Raw genomic sequence first — 16,039 nt, 5'->3', positions numbered from 1 at the left:
AATTTTAAAGCTACATACAGTGCTCAGAATAGCTCATCCTTATTGGCTATTGCCCTTTAGTTGGCATCTATCAGAGGTAGCAAGGCAAGTATCTGAATGTTAAAGGATTAGCAATCCCATGAAGTATTTTGGTTTCTGCTTTCTAATTTTCATCCTTTGCCTTTACTTGACACTAGTTGCCTTAATGATCTAACAAATACCCCTAACAAATCTCTATCATTAACTCCACATTAAAGTACCCCTGGATGCTTGTTTGCTACAAGTACTTGCTTCTTGTAAGCCTATTTTGAGAAACTTCTGCCCCTCTTTTCTAGCTTTTATATGTTTCTCTGTGAGCCCCTTATCCTTCGCTCCAGTCTGATTTTCAGGTCCTGAAACTTCTGCCTCTCTTTTCTAGCTTTTATATGTTCCTCTGCAAGATAATGCCATACTTCCTCTTCCACAAATTGGTCTTAAAGAAAAAAATTGTTCTGTTCTGTAGTTACACAACTGAGGATTTCTACTTTACTGCTACTATTTACTTATTCTTTGAGGGTCTCCCAAGTGAGTATTTGCATGAACTCTACTTTGGCCTCATAATAATTTATCTCTGCTAAGACTAGGAAACAAAAGACTCAGCCAAATCAGTAGAGAATCTCAATTTTTGTGCATTGCTTTTTTATACATAACCTCAAGTCTATCATTGTCCCTTTTCATACTTTTGAAAAGGAAAAGGAAAAGGGAAGATTGAATCTGTTGATATCTGTTCTTGTTAGTGTCTTATAAAGGACAGAATTAAATGAAAAGGACACATTGAGCCAATAAGTTAAAATCGTATTTTGAGATAAGATATGCATTCCATTCTCTTTAATATACTTGCCTCTGCTTTTTTTTAAGTGGTACTGGGGTTTGAACTCAGGGCCTTGCACTTGCTAGGCAGGTGCTGTACCACTTAAACTATGCTCCCAGCCCAGTGCCTCTGCATTTTTAGATAATCTGAACTAGGCTGGAGGCATGGTGTAAGTGATAGAATGTCTGCTTTGTAAATACAAAGCCCAGAGTTCAAATCCCAGTCCCACAAAAAAAAGTTTGATAATCTGAACTGTGATAAAAAGAATGAGCATGGTAATCCTTTGAATCCAAAAGATAGTGAGCTCCTGCAATTCATAGCTCTCTTTCAGCTTGACTGTTTTAGGACAGTGGCTTTCAAGAGCAAAGGTTCCAAGCAGTTTAAATATTGCTCTATATCCAGACTTCTAATGAAAATTTCAATTTCTTTGATTAAGTACTTGATAGAAGGTCATAGGCTTCTTTGTAATAAATAAATAAATAAATAGCTGACTGAGCAGTTCTGAAACATTAGCCCAGAAGTAGAAAGGCCTAGGAAAAATTAAACCTGCATATTCTCTGTGTGTTCTGACTTCACCAGATTGCATAGCATTTTGTGGATTTTTTTTTCTTTTCTTTTTCTGTTTTGGTTTTTGTAGGTACTGGGATTTTGAACTCAGGGCCTCCTCACACTTGCTAGGCAAGTACTCTTCCACTTGAGCCGAGTTCCCAGCCCTTTTTGCTCTATTTTTTTAATAGGGTCTCACATTTTAACCCAGGCCAGCCTGAACTATGATTCTCCTTACACCTCCCACATAGCTGGATGACAGAAGCACACCACCACTCCTGGCTTATTGGTTGTGATAGGATCTCACTAACTTTTTGCTTGGTCTGGCCTCCTCCTGCTTTCTCCTCCTTAATAGAAGGGATTACAGGAGTGAACCATCTCATCTGACTTGGTTAAATTTCTTACAGAAGAGCAACAACACAATCTGAAGACAAACAGAGGTTTCTACACCCCCGGAGAAAGTTTCAGATTTTAAAAATTGACATTCTCTTTGGGATGCTTCTTAATTTTTTCCCCTTGATTCTATTTTTACCATGTCATAGGACTGGCTCCTGTTGATAAAGGCAGCCAGAGACACGTGAGTCTATGGAGGACAAACTGAAACTTCAGACCAAATAACATAATCTCACAAAGCAATGGAGAAGTGAAAATAGTGTCCTCAAGCGAGCTCTTAAGTTTCCATATTTCTTCTCTTTGTGGAGAAACTTCTGGGGCAGAAATTTTCCATCTGTCTCCAGTTGCCCACATCAAACCCTCCTTCTGGTCTGTACCTCTATGAGTAAAACTCAAGCTAATGTATATGCTGGATTACAGATTCAAGAGCTAGCTTTGTTTAAACATCTATTAATAGTTACCTCATTACAAAAACAAAGGAATTCCCATTTTTTGCAACTATTTCCCTGAATTCCAGGGAATAAGAAGAAAGATATTTGAAGCTAACAAAACAAAAATCACCTTTCAAGATCAATTTTAAATTCACATTTAGTAGAAATCAATTAATTAGTTGTGAAGCTTATAGGAGAAGGAAATCCTTTCTATTAACTCTCTTCAAGGAATTACTGTGATGTAACCTTTCTTATGAAGGCTCATTATCAGAAATTCCCATCAAGTAATGTTATTAGATAAGAATCTAATCCAGTAAAGTGCTTAATTGCACACATATCATTTCAAATCAATTTCTAGATCTCTTGGCTTGTCTTCAAGGGCTTTTTTTTATATTTTAGAAACTCTTACTACCAAAACAGAAAGAGAGGCTGGGGATGTAGCTCAATGGTACATCACTTGCCTAGTATGCAAGAGGCCCTGGGTTTGATCCCCAGCACCGAAAAAAAGAAAGAAGTAGGAGAAGGAGGAAGAAGGGAGTAAGAGAGCAAGAGAAAATGAAGAAAAAGAGGTAATGAGGTTTTAAGGTACTTGCTTTCTGCATCTCAACATGAGGCTTTATTCATAGTAAAAGTTTTTATTTGGAGAATGCCTGTTACATGTGTAGCATAGACTAAAATATTTGATTTGGGTAATTTAATCCTCAAGATAATCATATAATTAATCTTTTGCAATGCCGGGGATGGAACCCAGAGCCTTGGGCATATTAGGAAAGTACTCTCACTGAGCTACATATCTAGCCCAGTAGGATTATTTCTGTGTTTCATCATAATCTTTTCATACATACATACAATGTACTTTGATCTTATACTCCCCCACGCCCTTTTCCCCTGCCACCTCACACTGGTTTCTCCCCCTCCCCAAGTAGTCCCCCATTTATATTCAGTATGATTATTTTTTTTAATTAAGTTTGGCTTTCAGAGAGATTAATTATTTTACCCAAGGTTACTAGCAAGTTGGTGCCAGGGGTTTGGACCCATGTTTTTTGAACTCTAAAGCCATAATCATGTGTCACTTTGTATAATATAGTCTATGCATTGTATATAAGGTCTTTTTTTTTTTTAGTGGTACTGGGGTTTGAACTCAGGGCCTCACGCTTGCTAGGCAAGCACTCTACCACTTGAGCCACTCCACCAATCCTATATATAAGGTCTTGTACAGAACATTTGACATTGAAATGATGAAGAGTTTCTATCAGAATCAATCGTATAATGGTAGAAGGTAAATTACAGTTTTTTGTTTATTTTGTTTTTTGTTTTTGAGGTACTGGGGTTTGAACTCAGGGCCTACATTTTGAACCACTCCACCAGCCGTTTTTTTGTGATGGTTTTTATTTTTTTAGATAGGGTCTCATGAACTGTTTGCCTGGGCTGGCTTCGAACCACAAAATCTAGAAGAAAAAATATGCTGGATGGTAACATGATTTTCTGTGCTTAATGGGACAATATGCTAGCTTCTTTTTCTTTTTGGGGGGTACTGCGGTTTGAACTCAGGGCCTACACCTTGAGCCACTCCACCAGCCCTTTATCGTGATGAGTTTTTTTTGAGATAGGTTCTTGTGAGCTATTTGTCCAGGCTGACTTCGAACTGCAATTCTCCTGATCTCTGCCTCCTGAGTAGCTAGGAATATAGGCATAAGCCACCAGCGCTCAGCTTAAATTACAGTTTTTTAAAGTGTTGTACAAATATCAAAGAAGAAGTATATACTGAGTTAAGCAGTAATAAAATAGGAAATGATCAAATTAACTAGCACTATATTTCTGTAAAATTATTTTGGTTTAACTTTCATTAATCTCTTGTGTTTACAGAAATTTGCACTGGAATGCTTAAGAGACATAAAGCATCTTTCAAGAATTTAGGAAACAAAGCTGGGCCCTGTGATATATGTCTATAATCCCAGAATTTGGGAGGCAGAAGGACTGGAAGTTTGAGGTCAGCATGGGTTACATAGCAAGACTCTGGACTCAAAGGAACAAACAAACCAATAAAAAAATAGGAAAGAAAGCTTTTATCTATTAAGAGGTAGAAGAATTGAGGACACCTTAAAAGAAAAGATATCAATAAGGAGTAACAGGAAGGGTATGAGCAAAGGTATATGAGTTGTGGTGTCATGTAGAAATTGAATGGACCCATCTGACTAGAGCAGAAAATGCCGTAATTTGCAAAGTGTATCAGCTACCACTTGTTGCCCAACAAACCATTCCAAAACTTGGTGCTTTAAAATAATGGCCATTTATTTAGTTCACAGTTCTGTAGGAGGCTTCTTCTACTCTGGGTCAGGCTGGTCTGATCTCACCTGGCATGATTCATTAATAGGAGAGTCAGATGGGGGCTGATGGGCCTCAGGTGGCCTCATTCACATAGTTCATGGTTGACCAGAGCAATGAGAGAAAATGAACCACTTGTCCAACAGGTTAGTCAAGGGACAAGAGCACTAAGGAGGCAGGCCCCAATTAAGTGTTTTCCAAGTTTCTACTTATACCACAATAATCAAATTTATTAATCAAAATAAATCATACAGTCACCTATGTTCAAAAGATTCTACCTTTTATCCCCCATAGTGCTGGAGATAGAATCCAGGGCCTCAGCATGGCTACCAAGCACCAGACCAGAGCTATCTCCTTTTTTTAATAAGAAAGACATAGCATTTTTGCTAGTTGGATAATGATAGCTATACAGAGAGATTCCTAGTGTTGCTTCCATGCACGTGTGTATTACAACCCACATTGGTTCATCTCTAGTTGACCTCTTCATTACTTCCTGGTCAGATCTATCTCTTGATGGAAGAAGTGTGCAACTGTGGGTATTCTAACAACTGCCATTTATAGATAATAGTGAAGAAGAAGTTGGAGAGAGTGAAGTACTGAGAGTTGGGGCTGGGGAAGAGAAAGGAGAGAGACTTCTCCAGGGTCCTTTCAAGGTTTCTACATGTGTGGTTATTTGATTCAAAATTTAAACTTGTAAGGGACCAGAGGTATAGCTCAGTGAAACCTTGTTAAAAACAAGTTACTTTAAAAAATGTTCTACACAGAAATATTAGAATTATTAATATTCTGTACACTTTTAGCATTGAGATCTAGACTTGATCATTATTACATTCAAACAGAAAATACTTATTGAGTATGAGCCAGGCATTAGGCATTTAAAAGCTCAATTCCTACGACCAAAAAACTAGTAGTTGAGTGACTTCTACACATCCTTAACCAGGGGAAAAGAGATCATGGAATTTAAGGGTGTATATTCTTCAGGCAAGTTTCACATTGCCACAGTGAATTCCCACTTTCTAGTTTTCATTCCATCGTAATCTGTTTGAACCCCTGCTTGTATCTATTTGCCTGCTTACATCTCATAAGCAAAATGATACTGTATTTACAAAGCTTTTATCCTTGAAAAGATGATCAAATGAAGAAAAGTTGGTTCTTTCTGGTCCTCTGACATAGGTCCCTCTGAACACTTGAGCTAAGGAGTCAGCTGCAGAATTCATTCATCCAAGTCAAATTTGTAAAAATGCCTCCTTCAAATCTGTTTGAAACTGAGAGAGGAGTCCCTCCACAAAAGAGTAATTACACAAACAATTAAACTAACTCTATCTTTATTCCTTCAAGGAGGTTTTTTTTTTGAGGAGGGGTGAAATTTTTTGTTTGTTTTTATTTTTAAGACAGGGTCTCAATTAGGTAGCCAAGGCTGACCTCAAATTCCTGATCCTCCTGTCTCAGCCTCCCAAGTCTTGGGATTACAGGCATATACCACCACATCCAGCTCCTTTGAGTCTTAAAGTCACTTCTGCAACAAAGTCTCACATTAAAAGTAGCATCCCGGGGAACATTTTAAGGTGTATATTACTCCAGATTGTGTGTGTGTGTGTGTGTGTGTGTGTGTGTGTGTGTGTGTGTGTGTGTGTATGTTTTGAGATAGGGTCTTGTCATGTAGTCCAGGCTGATCTTGAACTAATGATCCTTCTATCTCCATCTCCTGAGTGCTGGGATTGAAGCCATGCACCACCACACCTGACTCATACTTGCAATTATTACCTGAATAAATGAACTACTTAAATGCTGGAAACAAATGTTTTCACTTATTTGCACCTAAAATGCCATGTGATCAAAAGATGTTGGTTTATTTGTTTCATTTTCTTAAGGAGAGGCAAAACTTTGTGAAAAAAGTCTTCTTAAATGTGTTGAATTTTAAACAAGAAGTTAATTCACAGGAATCACTAAGAATAGAATCCTAAAATGGGCATAGTTCAGTTTACACTTTTAAATGTTTGAGATCAGGATGTGGTGACTGAGTCTGCAGATGAGAAAATGATGTGGTCTATGTCACACTGAACAGATATGACAAACACCCATTGAAGAGCACACCTGTTCTTGGAGAAGACCAGGGCACTGGAACAATTAGGGTGTTACAATAGAACCAGTTCCTTTGCTGGCTGTGGTGGTGCACACCTGTTATCTTAGCACTCTGAAAACTGAGGAAGGAGGATCTGAAGATGGAGGCCAGCCTGGGCTACATAGTGAGACCCTGTCTTAAAAATATAACAGCAATAAGGCATTATGTTTTATTAAATTGTTTGTTTTAATTAGTCTCACTCAAAAAAGGTGTCTTCCACTTTCACAGTTCTTTCTACCTAACGAAAGTGTTGAAAATTTCAGTGAACTAAAATGAAATAAATCTCCAAGGTCTAGTGTCCATAAGCAAAAAACAAACTGACAAGGTGTTGAATAATGTTTTGAGTGTGCTATCAATTTATGTGGTGTACACAAAATTCTAAATACTTATACTATCCCTGAGAAGGTATTAAAGAAATCGTATACCTGCCGGGTACCTGCGGCTCATGTCTGTAATCCTACCTACTCAGAAGGCAGAGATCAGGAGGATTGTGGTTCAAAGCAGCCTGGGCAAATAGTTTACACGACCCTATCTCAAATAAGCCCATCACAAAAAAGGGCTGGTGGAGTGGCTCAAGGTGTAGGCCCTGAGTTCAAACCCTAGTATCACAAAAAAAGAAATTGTATACCTTTTGACAATTTTTGAAACTTATGTTCAAGCATTGCCTTTTCCACAAAAAATTAAATGTTAAAAAAATAAATAAAATTATAATGTAGTCATTTTCCATTCAACTGGGTTTTAAGCAGGATTATAAGAGAAATATTTATCTCTATAAGGGTAGCCACCAAAATTTAACTCTGGTTCTCTCTGAGAGATATTTTTATAATAAATATATTTTATAATAAATATATTTTTATAATAAATATGATTTCAAGTGTGGTAGTATATGTCAGTAATCCCCACATTTGGGAGACTGAGGCAAGAGGATCACCAATTTCAGGCCAGGCTAGGCTACAGAGTGAGACCCTGTGTCAAAAAAATATGCTTTACTTGTATGTTAAAAATAAAGTGAAAAAAATTTAAAAATTAAAGCAGAGGGCTAGGGGTGTAGCTCAGTGGTAGAGTGCTTGTCTAGCATGCACAATGCTCTAGGATCAATCCCCAGTACCACAAGAAAACAAACAAATAAAATGGAAAATAAAATGATTGGAAAATTGCCATATATAAACAAGGTTAAGTATGAGGGCATGACTCCAGTGTTAGAGCACCTGTGTAGCATGAACAAGGCACTGAGTTCAAACCCCTGCACCACAAAAATAAATAAGTAAATAAGCAGAAAACGCAAAACATATATAGAAAATTGAAGAACAAGAAAAAAGAAAAACACAAGGAAAAGTGGGAGGCCATTCACAGAAATACCATATACTTTTCCATACACTTCTTCCTAATAGTTTCCCAGTTTAAAGCTATAAAGTTGCTTTTGAATATTCATCTACTAAATATACTGAATGCCTCCTTTTTTCACTTATATATTTTATTTGGAAACTAAACATTAGAGACCATGAATGTCATATTCTAACAGTTTATTATAAAAGGAGACGCATGGAAATTATTTACATGATGAAAGGTTTTAGAACGTCAGTGGAATGGGCAGTTTCATGTGATGCCATCTGACCAGTGATTTATTTCAGTCCACATATTTTCCAAGAATGTCGCCATCTCTAAATAAGAAATAAACTACTTTGATGCCTCCATATTCTAACAGAAGAACTCAGCCTCCGACTTGCATGTTAACTGATTGAATCTCTCCATGCTTTCCTTGCAACACTTTTCCCTGAAATTTTTCTGGAAACATAATGCCACCTTTGGTTACAGTTTCAGCTGCATTCCTTTCGGTCAAACAGAAGAAACTTTCTAAATGCTTTTCCTGCCATGAGTCTCATCACTGCAGCTAGGACTCTGCTCTCTGGGAGAGACCCGCAGTTGGGCCTCAGACACATGAAAAAACCGTCCACCATGCAGGCATGCTCACAGGGTTCCTCCTTAAAAAAAAACTATAACTGCACACACAATTATGTCTATCCAGACATTCTCAAACCTCCAAGAGACTGGAGATCTGAGAGCCCCCTTCCTCAAAATACTCTCAGTTCAGAACATCCCTTTCCAAGAGTAGCTAGTATATAAATACTTTTGGCCCACTGCCCAGATTAGGTCAAGTTCTGATTCAGGATCTCTGACTCCTCCTCCCTTGTTTGTTTGTTTTATTTTGTGTGTGTGTGTGTTTGTACTGGGTTTGGTACTGGGGTTTGAATTCAGGGCCTCACCGCTTGTTAGGCAGGCACTCTACCACTTGAACCACTCCACCAGTCCTTTATTGTGATGGGTATTTTTGAGATAGGGTTTCTGAACTGTTTCCCAGGGCTGGCTTCAAACCATGATCCTCCTGATCTCTCCCTCCAGAGTAAGCTAGGATTTAGGTGTGAGTCACCTGTGTCCGACCTTCTTAGTCTTCTGAAGTAATTTGTCACTCCCAGAAGTAGGGCAACACTTGTCATTTTCACATGTCCTCAAGCTGTAGCACTGTCACTTACCTGATCGCCCACATTACTTCTTCTATATTCAATCACTTAGTAATTCACATGGTAAATTCTTTTTGACCAAAACCTCATTTCTAGCTTCTGGGAAATAGCTCTTACTACCAATCAACTCTCTGTGTTTGACTTCCCAGTCAGAGACTGCCAACCTTGACTAAATCAGAATATTATACATACTTCAGTAGGGAAATTACGTAAAAAGTGCTACTAGAATAAGAAGTTAAAACCAAGAAACTTGAAGGAGAATAAACACTTTCATGGGTCATAAAGAATGAAGAAAAAGTCTTTAAGTAGAAATTGGTGAAAGAAGATTGCAGGAAGAGAAACCAGCATGGGTAAAATTAGATATGAAAGTCGATGCACATTGAGGGACTAGTCAATAATTCACTATAGTTATCGCACAGGGATTAGACATGGGAGGTGGGGGTAAGGCAGGAGGTAAAGATAACTGAAGAAGAACAAGGAGCACAAGGGAGGTACCCACACTGGAAGGAACCTAGCATGCTTTGTAGACCTGTGACTCCAGCTTTCACCTGAGTTAGAATTTGGTCCTATGTGATATTCTGATGAGTAAGGTCAGGAGGAGACAATTAGCGCAAGGATAACTTCAGAGCAAGAAGGCAGCCTGATATCTGTCCCAAGTATGGATTCTCCACCTTTAGACTCATGACTTGCCACTGGGGATATGGCCTATAGGAAGAAGCTGAAGAGCTGATTTTAAAAGAAATTGATGGCACAAGCAGTCCTAGGTAAATGCCCAACAGAAAAAGCACACAATTAAAAGAGGGTGGTCATTCTCCCCACTTCTATATGTAAAAAGCACCTAGTTTTGGTATGTTGATACTTGGAGGATTTTGCAGCATTAAGAACCTAAGATGACATTTTCCTTCATTGTACCACCAAATATCCTGGTGTCCTCATGGGCAGCTGCCCCACTCAGTGTTAACCGTATTATAAGAACAAGCTGAACACAAAGTCTCACTTCTACTTAGGTGTCCATGATGTCAAGATCTGCATCTTTGACCTGGTGGAGAAGAAGGCAAAAGTGGACAACCTCCCACTTTGTGGTCACATGGTATCTGATGAATATGAGTAGCTCTCCTCTGAAGCCCTAGAGGCTGCCCATATTTGTGTCAAGAAGTACATAAGAAAAAGCTGTGACAAAGATGGCTTTCGTATTTGAGTATGGCTGCACCCTTTCCACATCATTCACACCAACAAGATGTTATCCTGTGCTGGGGTTAACAAGCTCCAGTCAGGTATGCAGGGTGCCTTTGGGAAGCCCCAGGGCACAGTGGCCAGAGTTTGCATTGGCCAGGCAATCATGTCCATCTGCATGAAGTTGCAGAATAAAGAACATGTGAGCTTGTGGGGTGGTTCAAGCAGTAGAACGCCTGATTAGCAAGCATGAGGACCTAAGTTCAAACCCCAGTACCTTTAAAAAAATGTGATTGAGGCCCCATGTAGGGCCAAGATTAAGTTTCTTAGCTGCCAGAAGATCCACATCTCAAAGAAGTGGAGCTTGCTAGTTTAATGCAGATGAATTTGAACACATGATAGCAGAGAAGTGGCTCTTCCCCGACGGCTGTGGAGTCAAATATATCCACAATCCTTGGACAAATGGTGTGCCCTGCACTCATGAGGGTTTCCCACTATGCTGTCCCTTTCTTAATCACCTTAGTCATACTCAACAATAAATCATCCTTTCTACCTAAAAAAAAAAAAAAACCTAAGATGAGAGCTCCTGTGACACCAATAACAGTGTTTTCATGGAGTGAAAATATCAGCTGTGGTAGAGTGTAGATGCCAACTTGCAGTGTCTTTGTGTAAAGTAGATACCCATGAGAAAACTGAAGAGAAAATACTTGAGTTGAAAAGCAGTGATCTTATGTGAGACACCAACCCACACTCAAAACATGAATACTTGGATATGCATTTAGGAGTAGGCAGTATGCTAGGGGCCTTTGCTATGCAGAAAAGAGCAGACCCAGTACCTTGTAAAAGGAGAAAATTCATAGTGGTGCAGAGACAAGCCATCCCAACTAAGCCACGTGAGACCAATAGCCTGACCACTGTCTGTAAGTGAAGAGATCCTACACCATTCAGCCTCCATCAGCACCTGAACAACTGCCCCTGTGCCACCAAAAAAATAATAATAATAAATAACTGCCAGACTAGCACACAGAATCATGAGAAATAATCACAAATCAATGTATCTTGTTTTAAACCACTAGGTATTAAAATGGTTTGTTACACAATAAAACTGCTTGATAAAGTCCCAATATAAGAAATTGTTGGAAAAGTTACTTAAGTACGGAAGACAGCTTGATCAAGTTTCCCAAATGAAGGGAACAAACCTAAATGACCAAGGCTATTTTTAGAGGGTGTAGTGGGCTTATTTTGTGTCCATTTGGCTAACTTAAAACTGCATTTCCCAAAACTTCTTTCTCTACATAATTTCAGGTTAGCTAGACTCATGAGACATTCTGCACACCATTCAGAAGTCACAAGTAGAACATCAGCCATTTTATTCTTAATTCAGACAGTTGGAGAAGGGGCATGAGGTACTGTTGAAACTTACACACGTTTCATTTATCTGCTGGCCTGCTTGGTTTGCTGTGAAGCAACAAAGATCATAGCTCAGCCATGCATCAGTGGCTCATACTTGCAATCCTAGCTACATGGGAGGCCGAGATTGGGAGAATAGAGGTTCCAGGCCAGCCCAGGCAAATAGTCCACAAGACCTCATCTCCAAAGTAACCAGACCAAAAGGAGAATGATGGAGGGAGTGAATTCCATATTTGATATATTGTAAGAACTTTTGTAAATGCCACAATGCACCCCCAACACAGCAATAAAAAATAATAAGCAGATCAAATTGGACTGGTCATATGGCTCAAATGGTAGAGTGCCTACTTTGCAAGCACAAAAGCCCTGAGTTCAAACCTCAGTCCCACAAAGAAAAAGAATAATAACTCTTCCAGCTTATCAGCTCATCCTCCAGCTTTACTAACTCCCAGGCTAAGTGCAAGCTCTTTAGGACATTCTCATGTCCTAAAGGCTGGAAGCTTAAAAGTTGTTACATACTGACAAGAATTCCAGTACCTCTTCCTGAGTTCCAGCTCAGCCTCGAGTTTCAGCTCATTCTTGTTTCACCTACTCCATGGTTATATTTCTTTCCTGACTTCCTGCTTTGAGCCTTCATTCTCCAGAACCAATAGCCTTAGAAACACAGACTTTTAAGTAACTCCCACAACTGGATTGATCAAATTCCTGTAAGAAATAAAAAATTCAGGACTGGAGGTGTGGCTCAACTGGTAGACTGCCTGATTTGCAAGTGTGAAACCCTGAGTTCAAGCCGCAGTCCCACCAAAACAAAAAAATATATAGTACAATGTATAGTATATAAATTGTATATATAAGCAATATTATGTAAAATAAAATATTAGGAATATGTTATGTTTCACTGATAGAATTCTGAGTGATAAAGTTTGGATATGAAGTGTCCTCCAAAGGCCCATGTTTTCAAGGCTTGGTCAACCAGCCTGTGGCACTACTGGGAGGTAATGGAACTTTTAAGAGGTGGTGCCTAGTGAGAGGAAGTTAGGTCATTGATGGCGTTCCCTTGAAGGGGATATTATGACCCTGGCCCCTTCCTGTCTTTCTCTTTGCTTCCCAGCTTCTACCTCCATGATATGATCAGTCCTCCTCTTCCATGTGCTTCCATCATGATGTACTGTGCTGCCATAGACCAAAAGAAAGAGCTAAGCAAGCATGGACTGAAACCTCTGAAGCAGTGAGCCAAAATAAACTTTTTTCCTTATTTGGTTGATTGTCCCATTATAGTAACAGAAAGCTGACTAACACCTTAAACAATACAGAGAGCCTGAAAAGCCTGGTTAGCCCAGATGAGTAGACAGAACTTCTGGTGGCCTCCTCCCACAAGGACTTCAAAGTACTTTATTCCTCCTATGGGGAAAAAACAGACACCATCAGCAAATCAGAAGTCAGGATATGCAGAATACAGGAGCAATGTGGAGCTATGCCATCTAGGATCTCACCAATAAAGACCCTGAGCCTAAGAACACTCAGCCTCTTTACACTTCCCTAAGCAGACATTGAATAGAAAAGAATATTAGAGAATTTGTTCAGAGTGGAAAAGCCCGCAGCTCGTATATAGACAAGGCAATCAGTGAGGAGTCCTTAGAACATTTTCTGGGATAACATACTCAACTTCACTGTAATCAAAGAACTGCATTTTTCCCTTACACAAACGGTCAAGAATATACATAACAAAAAACTAAATTCACAAATCCTCTGACTAGGGAATTTTAACCCTTAGTTATTTATCAAAAAGATATCATCACATGTGTGGGAAATGATGTATATAGAAAGATATCCATTGCAGTTTTTTTTATTATAACAAGAGATTAGAATGTCAGGCTGGGGTATGTATCTCAGTGATAGAAACTCACCTAGCATGCACAAGGCCCTTGGTTCCATCCCCAGCACCATTAAAAAAACAACAGAAATTACTCAAGTAATTTCTGAATAAGGAATTGGATAAATAAATATGGTTCTTCTATATAATGATGCATAACGCAGCTATAGAAAAATAAAATGTCTTGGTCTGGGGGTGTGGCTCAAGCAGCAGAGCACATGCCTGGCAAGCGTGAAGTTATAAGTCTAAACCCCAATATCACCATAAAAAAATTTCTGAAGATGTATTAAGTGAAAAAAAAGAAGTTACATAATGTTTGTATGTATGTGTGCATCTTTTAAATGCTAGAATATTTCTAGAAGAATTTGTGGACTGGGGTTATAGCTAAGCAATACAGTGTTCACTAGCATGTGCAAGTTCCTGGATTTGATCCCCAGCACTCCAAAAAAAAAAAAAGCATTCACATTGACCTAGTAATTTTGATTAGCTCCCAAGAGAAGTGCCTAGGAAGGTACCTAGGAAATTACCTTTTTGTAAAATATATCTGTATTACCTATTCTCCAAAAATATCAATTTTAAAAATGTTTAGTTTTGTTCCAAACATCTCTTTTTCAAGAAATACCTTTTGACCTTTTCCCCATGGCAAGGGTAATAATTACTCACCTAAAACTAGGCAAGCTGGAACTCTGCTGTCCCCTGCAAAAGAGATTCCTGCTTAGGAGGTATTACATGTGTAATCACACACACACACACACACACACACACACACACACACACATCGAGAGAGAGAGAGAGAGAGAGAGAGAGAGAGAGAGAGAGAGAGAGAGAAAAGGTATCCCAGACAATAATAGATTTTGTGATGATGAGTACATAGTCAGCATTAGGGATGGAATAGTGCCAAAGGGAGGAAGACTTGTTACTGAGCAGGGATGAGGACATTTATGTGACAGAAAAAAATGGGGCTAATAGAGTAGTTGGAGATGGTATATCTTGTGGTCCCCTGTAGTCTACATAGACAGAAGTAATCAAAGCCTCATAATAAAAGAAGCTTGAGTCTGCCACAAAGATAATAAGGCCAAACTCCAAATAGTCATAATCATGTACATCTTATAAGAGAAGGATTCTTTGTTTTGTGTGTGAATGAGTTGTTTGTTTGTTTGTTTGGGCAGTACTAGGGTTTGAACTCAGGGCCTCACAACTGCTAGGCAGGCACTTTATCACTTAAGACATACCTGCAGATATGTTTTGTATTTGGTATTTTTGGGTTTTTGTTTTGTTTTGCTGTTTTTTGTTTTTCTATTTTTCTTTTTAAATTTTTTTGGGGTTTTTTGTGTTGGGTATTTTCAAGATAGAGTATTGCAAACTATTTTCTCAGGATGGCTGGCCTTGAACTGAGATCCTCCTGCTCTCTGCCTCCTGAGTAGCTAGAATTACAAACATGAGTCACTGGTGCCCAGTTTAAGGAGTTTTTAAGGCCAGATGTGATACTACATGCCTGTAATCCCAGCAGCTCATAGGCTGAGGCAAGAAAATCAAGAAATGGAGGCCTGGGCTAGAGGCATGGCTCAACTGGTAGAGCACCTACCTAGCAAGTGCAAAGCTCAGAGTTCAAACTCAAGAGTTCAAAGAGAGAAAGAGAGACAGAGAGAGAGAGAGAGAGAGAGAGAGAGAGAGAGAGGCTAGCCTAGGTGACATAGTGAGTTTGAGGCCAGCCTGGGCTTACATATGATACCCTGTTTCAATTTATCAATAAATAAATAAAATAAGGAGTTTCTTCATAACAAAGACAACTGATCAGTGTAGTCTTAAAACTTAGGCTACCATCTGAATCAAGGACAAGAACTAAGGTCCAGCTACACAGGTAGAGGTAGAGAAGGTATGTCTCTTTGTATGCAAATTCTATAGACCCTCCAAACCCCTTTCAAACTCTGGAGTGGGCTTCTGGACATAAGAATCTAGTATAGAAATTCTCCATTCTACTCATTCTACTAGGCCCAATAAACATATAATATACCACAGCCATGAGAGGCACTTTGCAAATATTTTATGTCAAGTTCTGTTTAAAGCACTTGATTTAAAAATGCAGTCATCTGTCTTTTCAAGCTGCAAAGTATGTTCTTTCCAGCCGTTTTGTAAGTTGTTTAACTTATTGGCAAATAACTTGCTCTGAGTATTAAAAATAATAGTTTCTCATATTTGTTGAGCACTTAACAATTTTTAAAAGTACTTTGATAAATGCCTTTGTTTTCCAAACAAACAGAAATGCTTTATTCCCAAAACGGTTCTGTGACAAATGTAAAAAATAATTACCTAACCATTACCTGTTTGTACCTAATTTTAGAGGCATCAAGTCACTTGCCTAAAATTCTCACTGTTGGCTTAAAGTTGAGCTCATAAATGTTGGCTCTGCAACATTTA

At 38.7% G+C, this 16,039-nt stretch overlaps 2 pseudogenes; one reads left to right on the top strand and one right to left on the bottom strand.

The window, feature by feature from the left end:
• Positions 1 to 8,273: 8,273 nt before the first annotated feature.
• On the bottom strand, positions 8,274 to 8,520 carry LOC109699325 (10 kDa heat shock protein, mitochondrial pseudogene; annotated as a pseudogene).
• Positions 8,521 to 10,099: 1,579 nt separating this feature from the next.
• LOC109699327 (large ribosomal subunit protein uL16-like) lies at positions 10,100 to 10,822 on the top strand (annotated as a pseudogene).
• Positions 10,823 to 16,039: the final 5,217 nt, after the last annotated feature.

Source organism: Castor canadensis, chromosome X (genome assembly GCF_047511655.1).
Source record: "Castor canadensis chromosome X, mCasCan1.hap1v2, whole genome shotgun sequence".
Taxonomy (NCBI): Eukaryota; Metazoa; Chordata; class Mammalia; order Rodentia; family Castoridae; genus Castor; species Castor canadensis.
The sequence above is the reverse complement of the archived record's forward strand: the minus strand, read 5'-3'. Positions and strand labels throughout refer to the sequence as shown.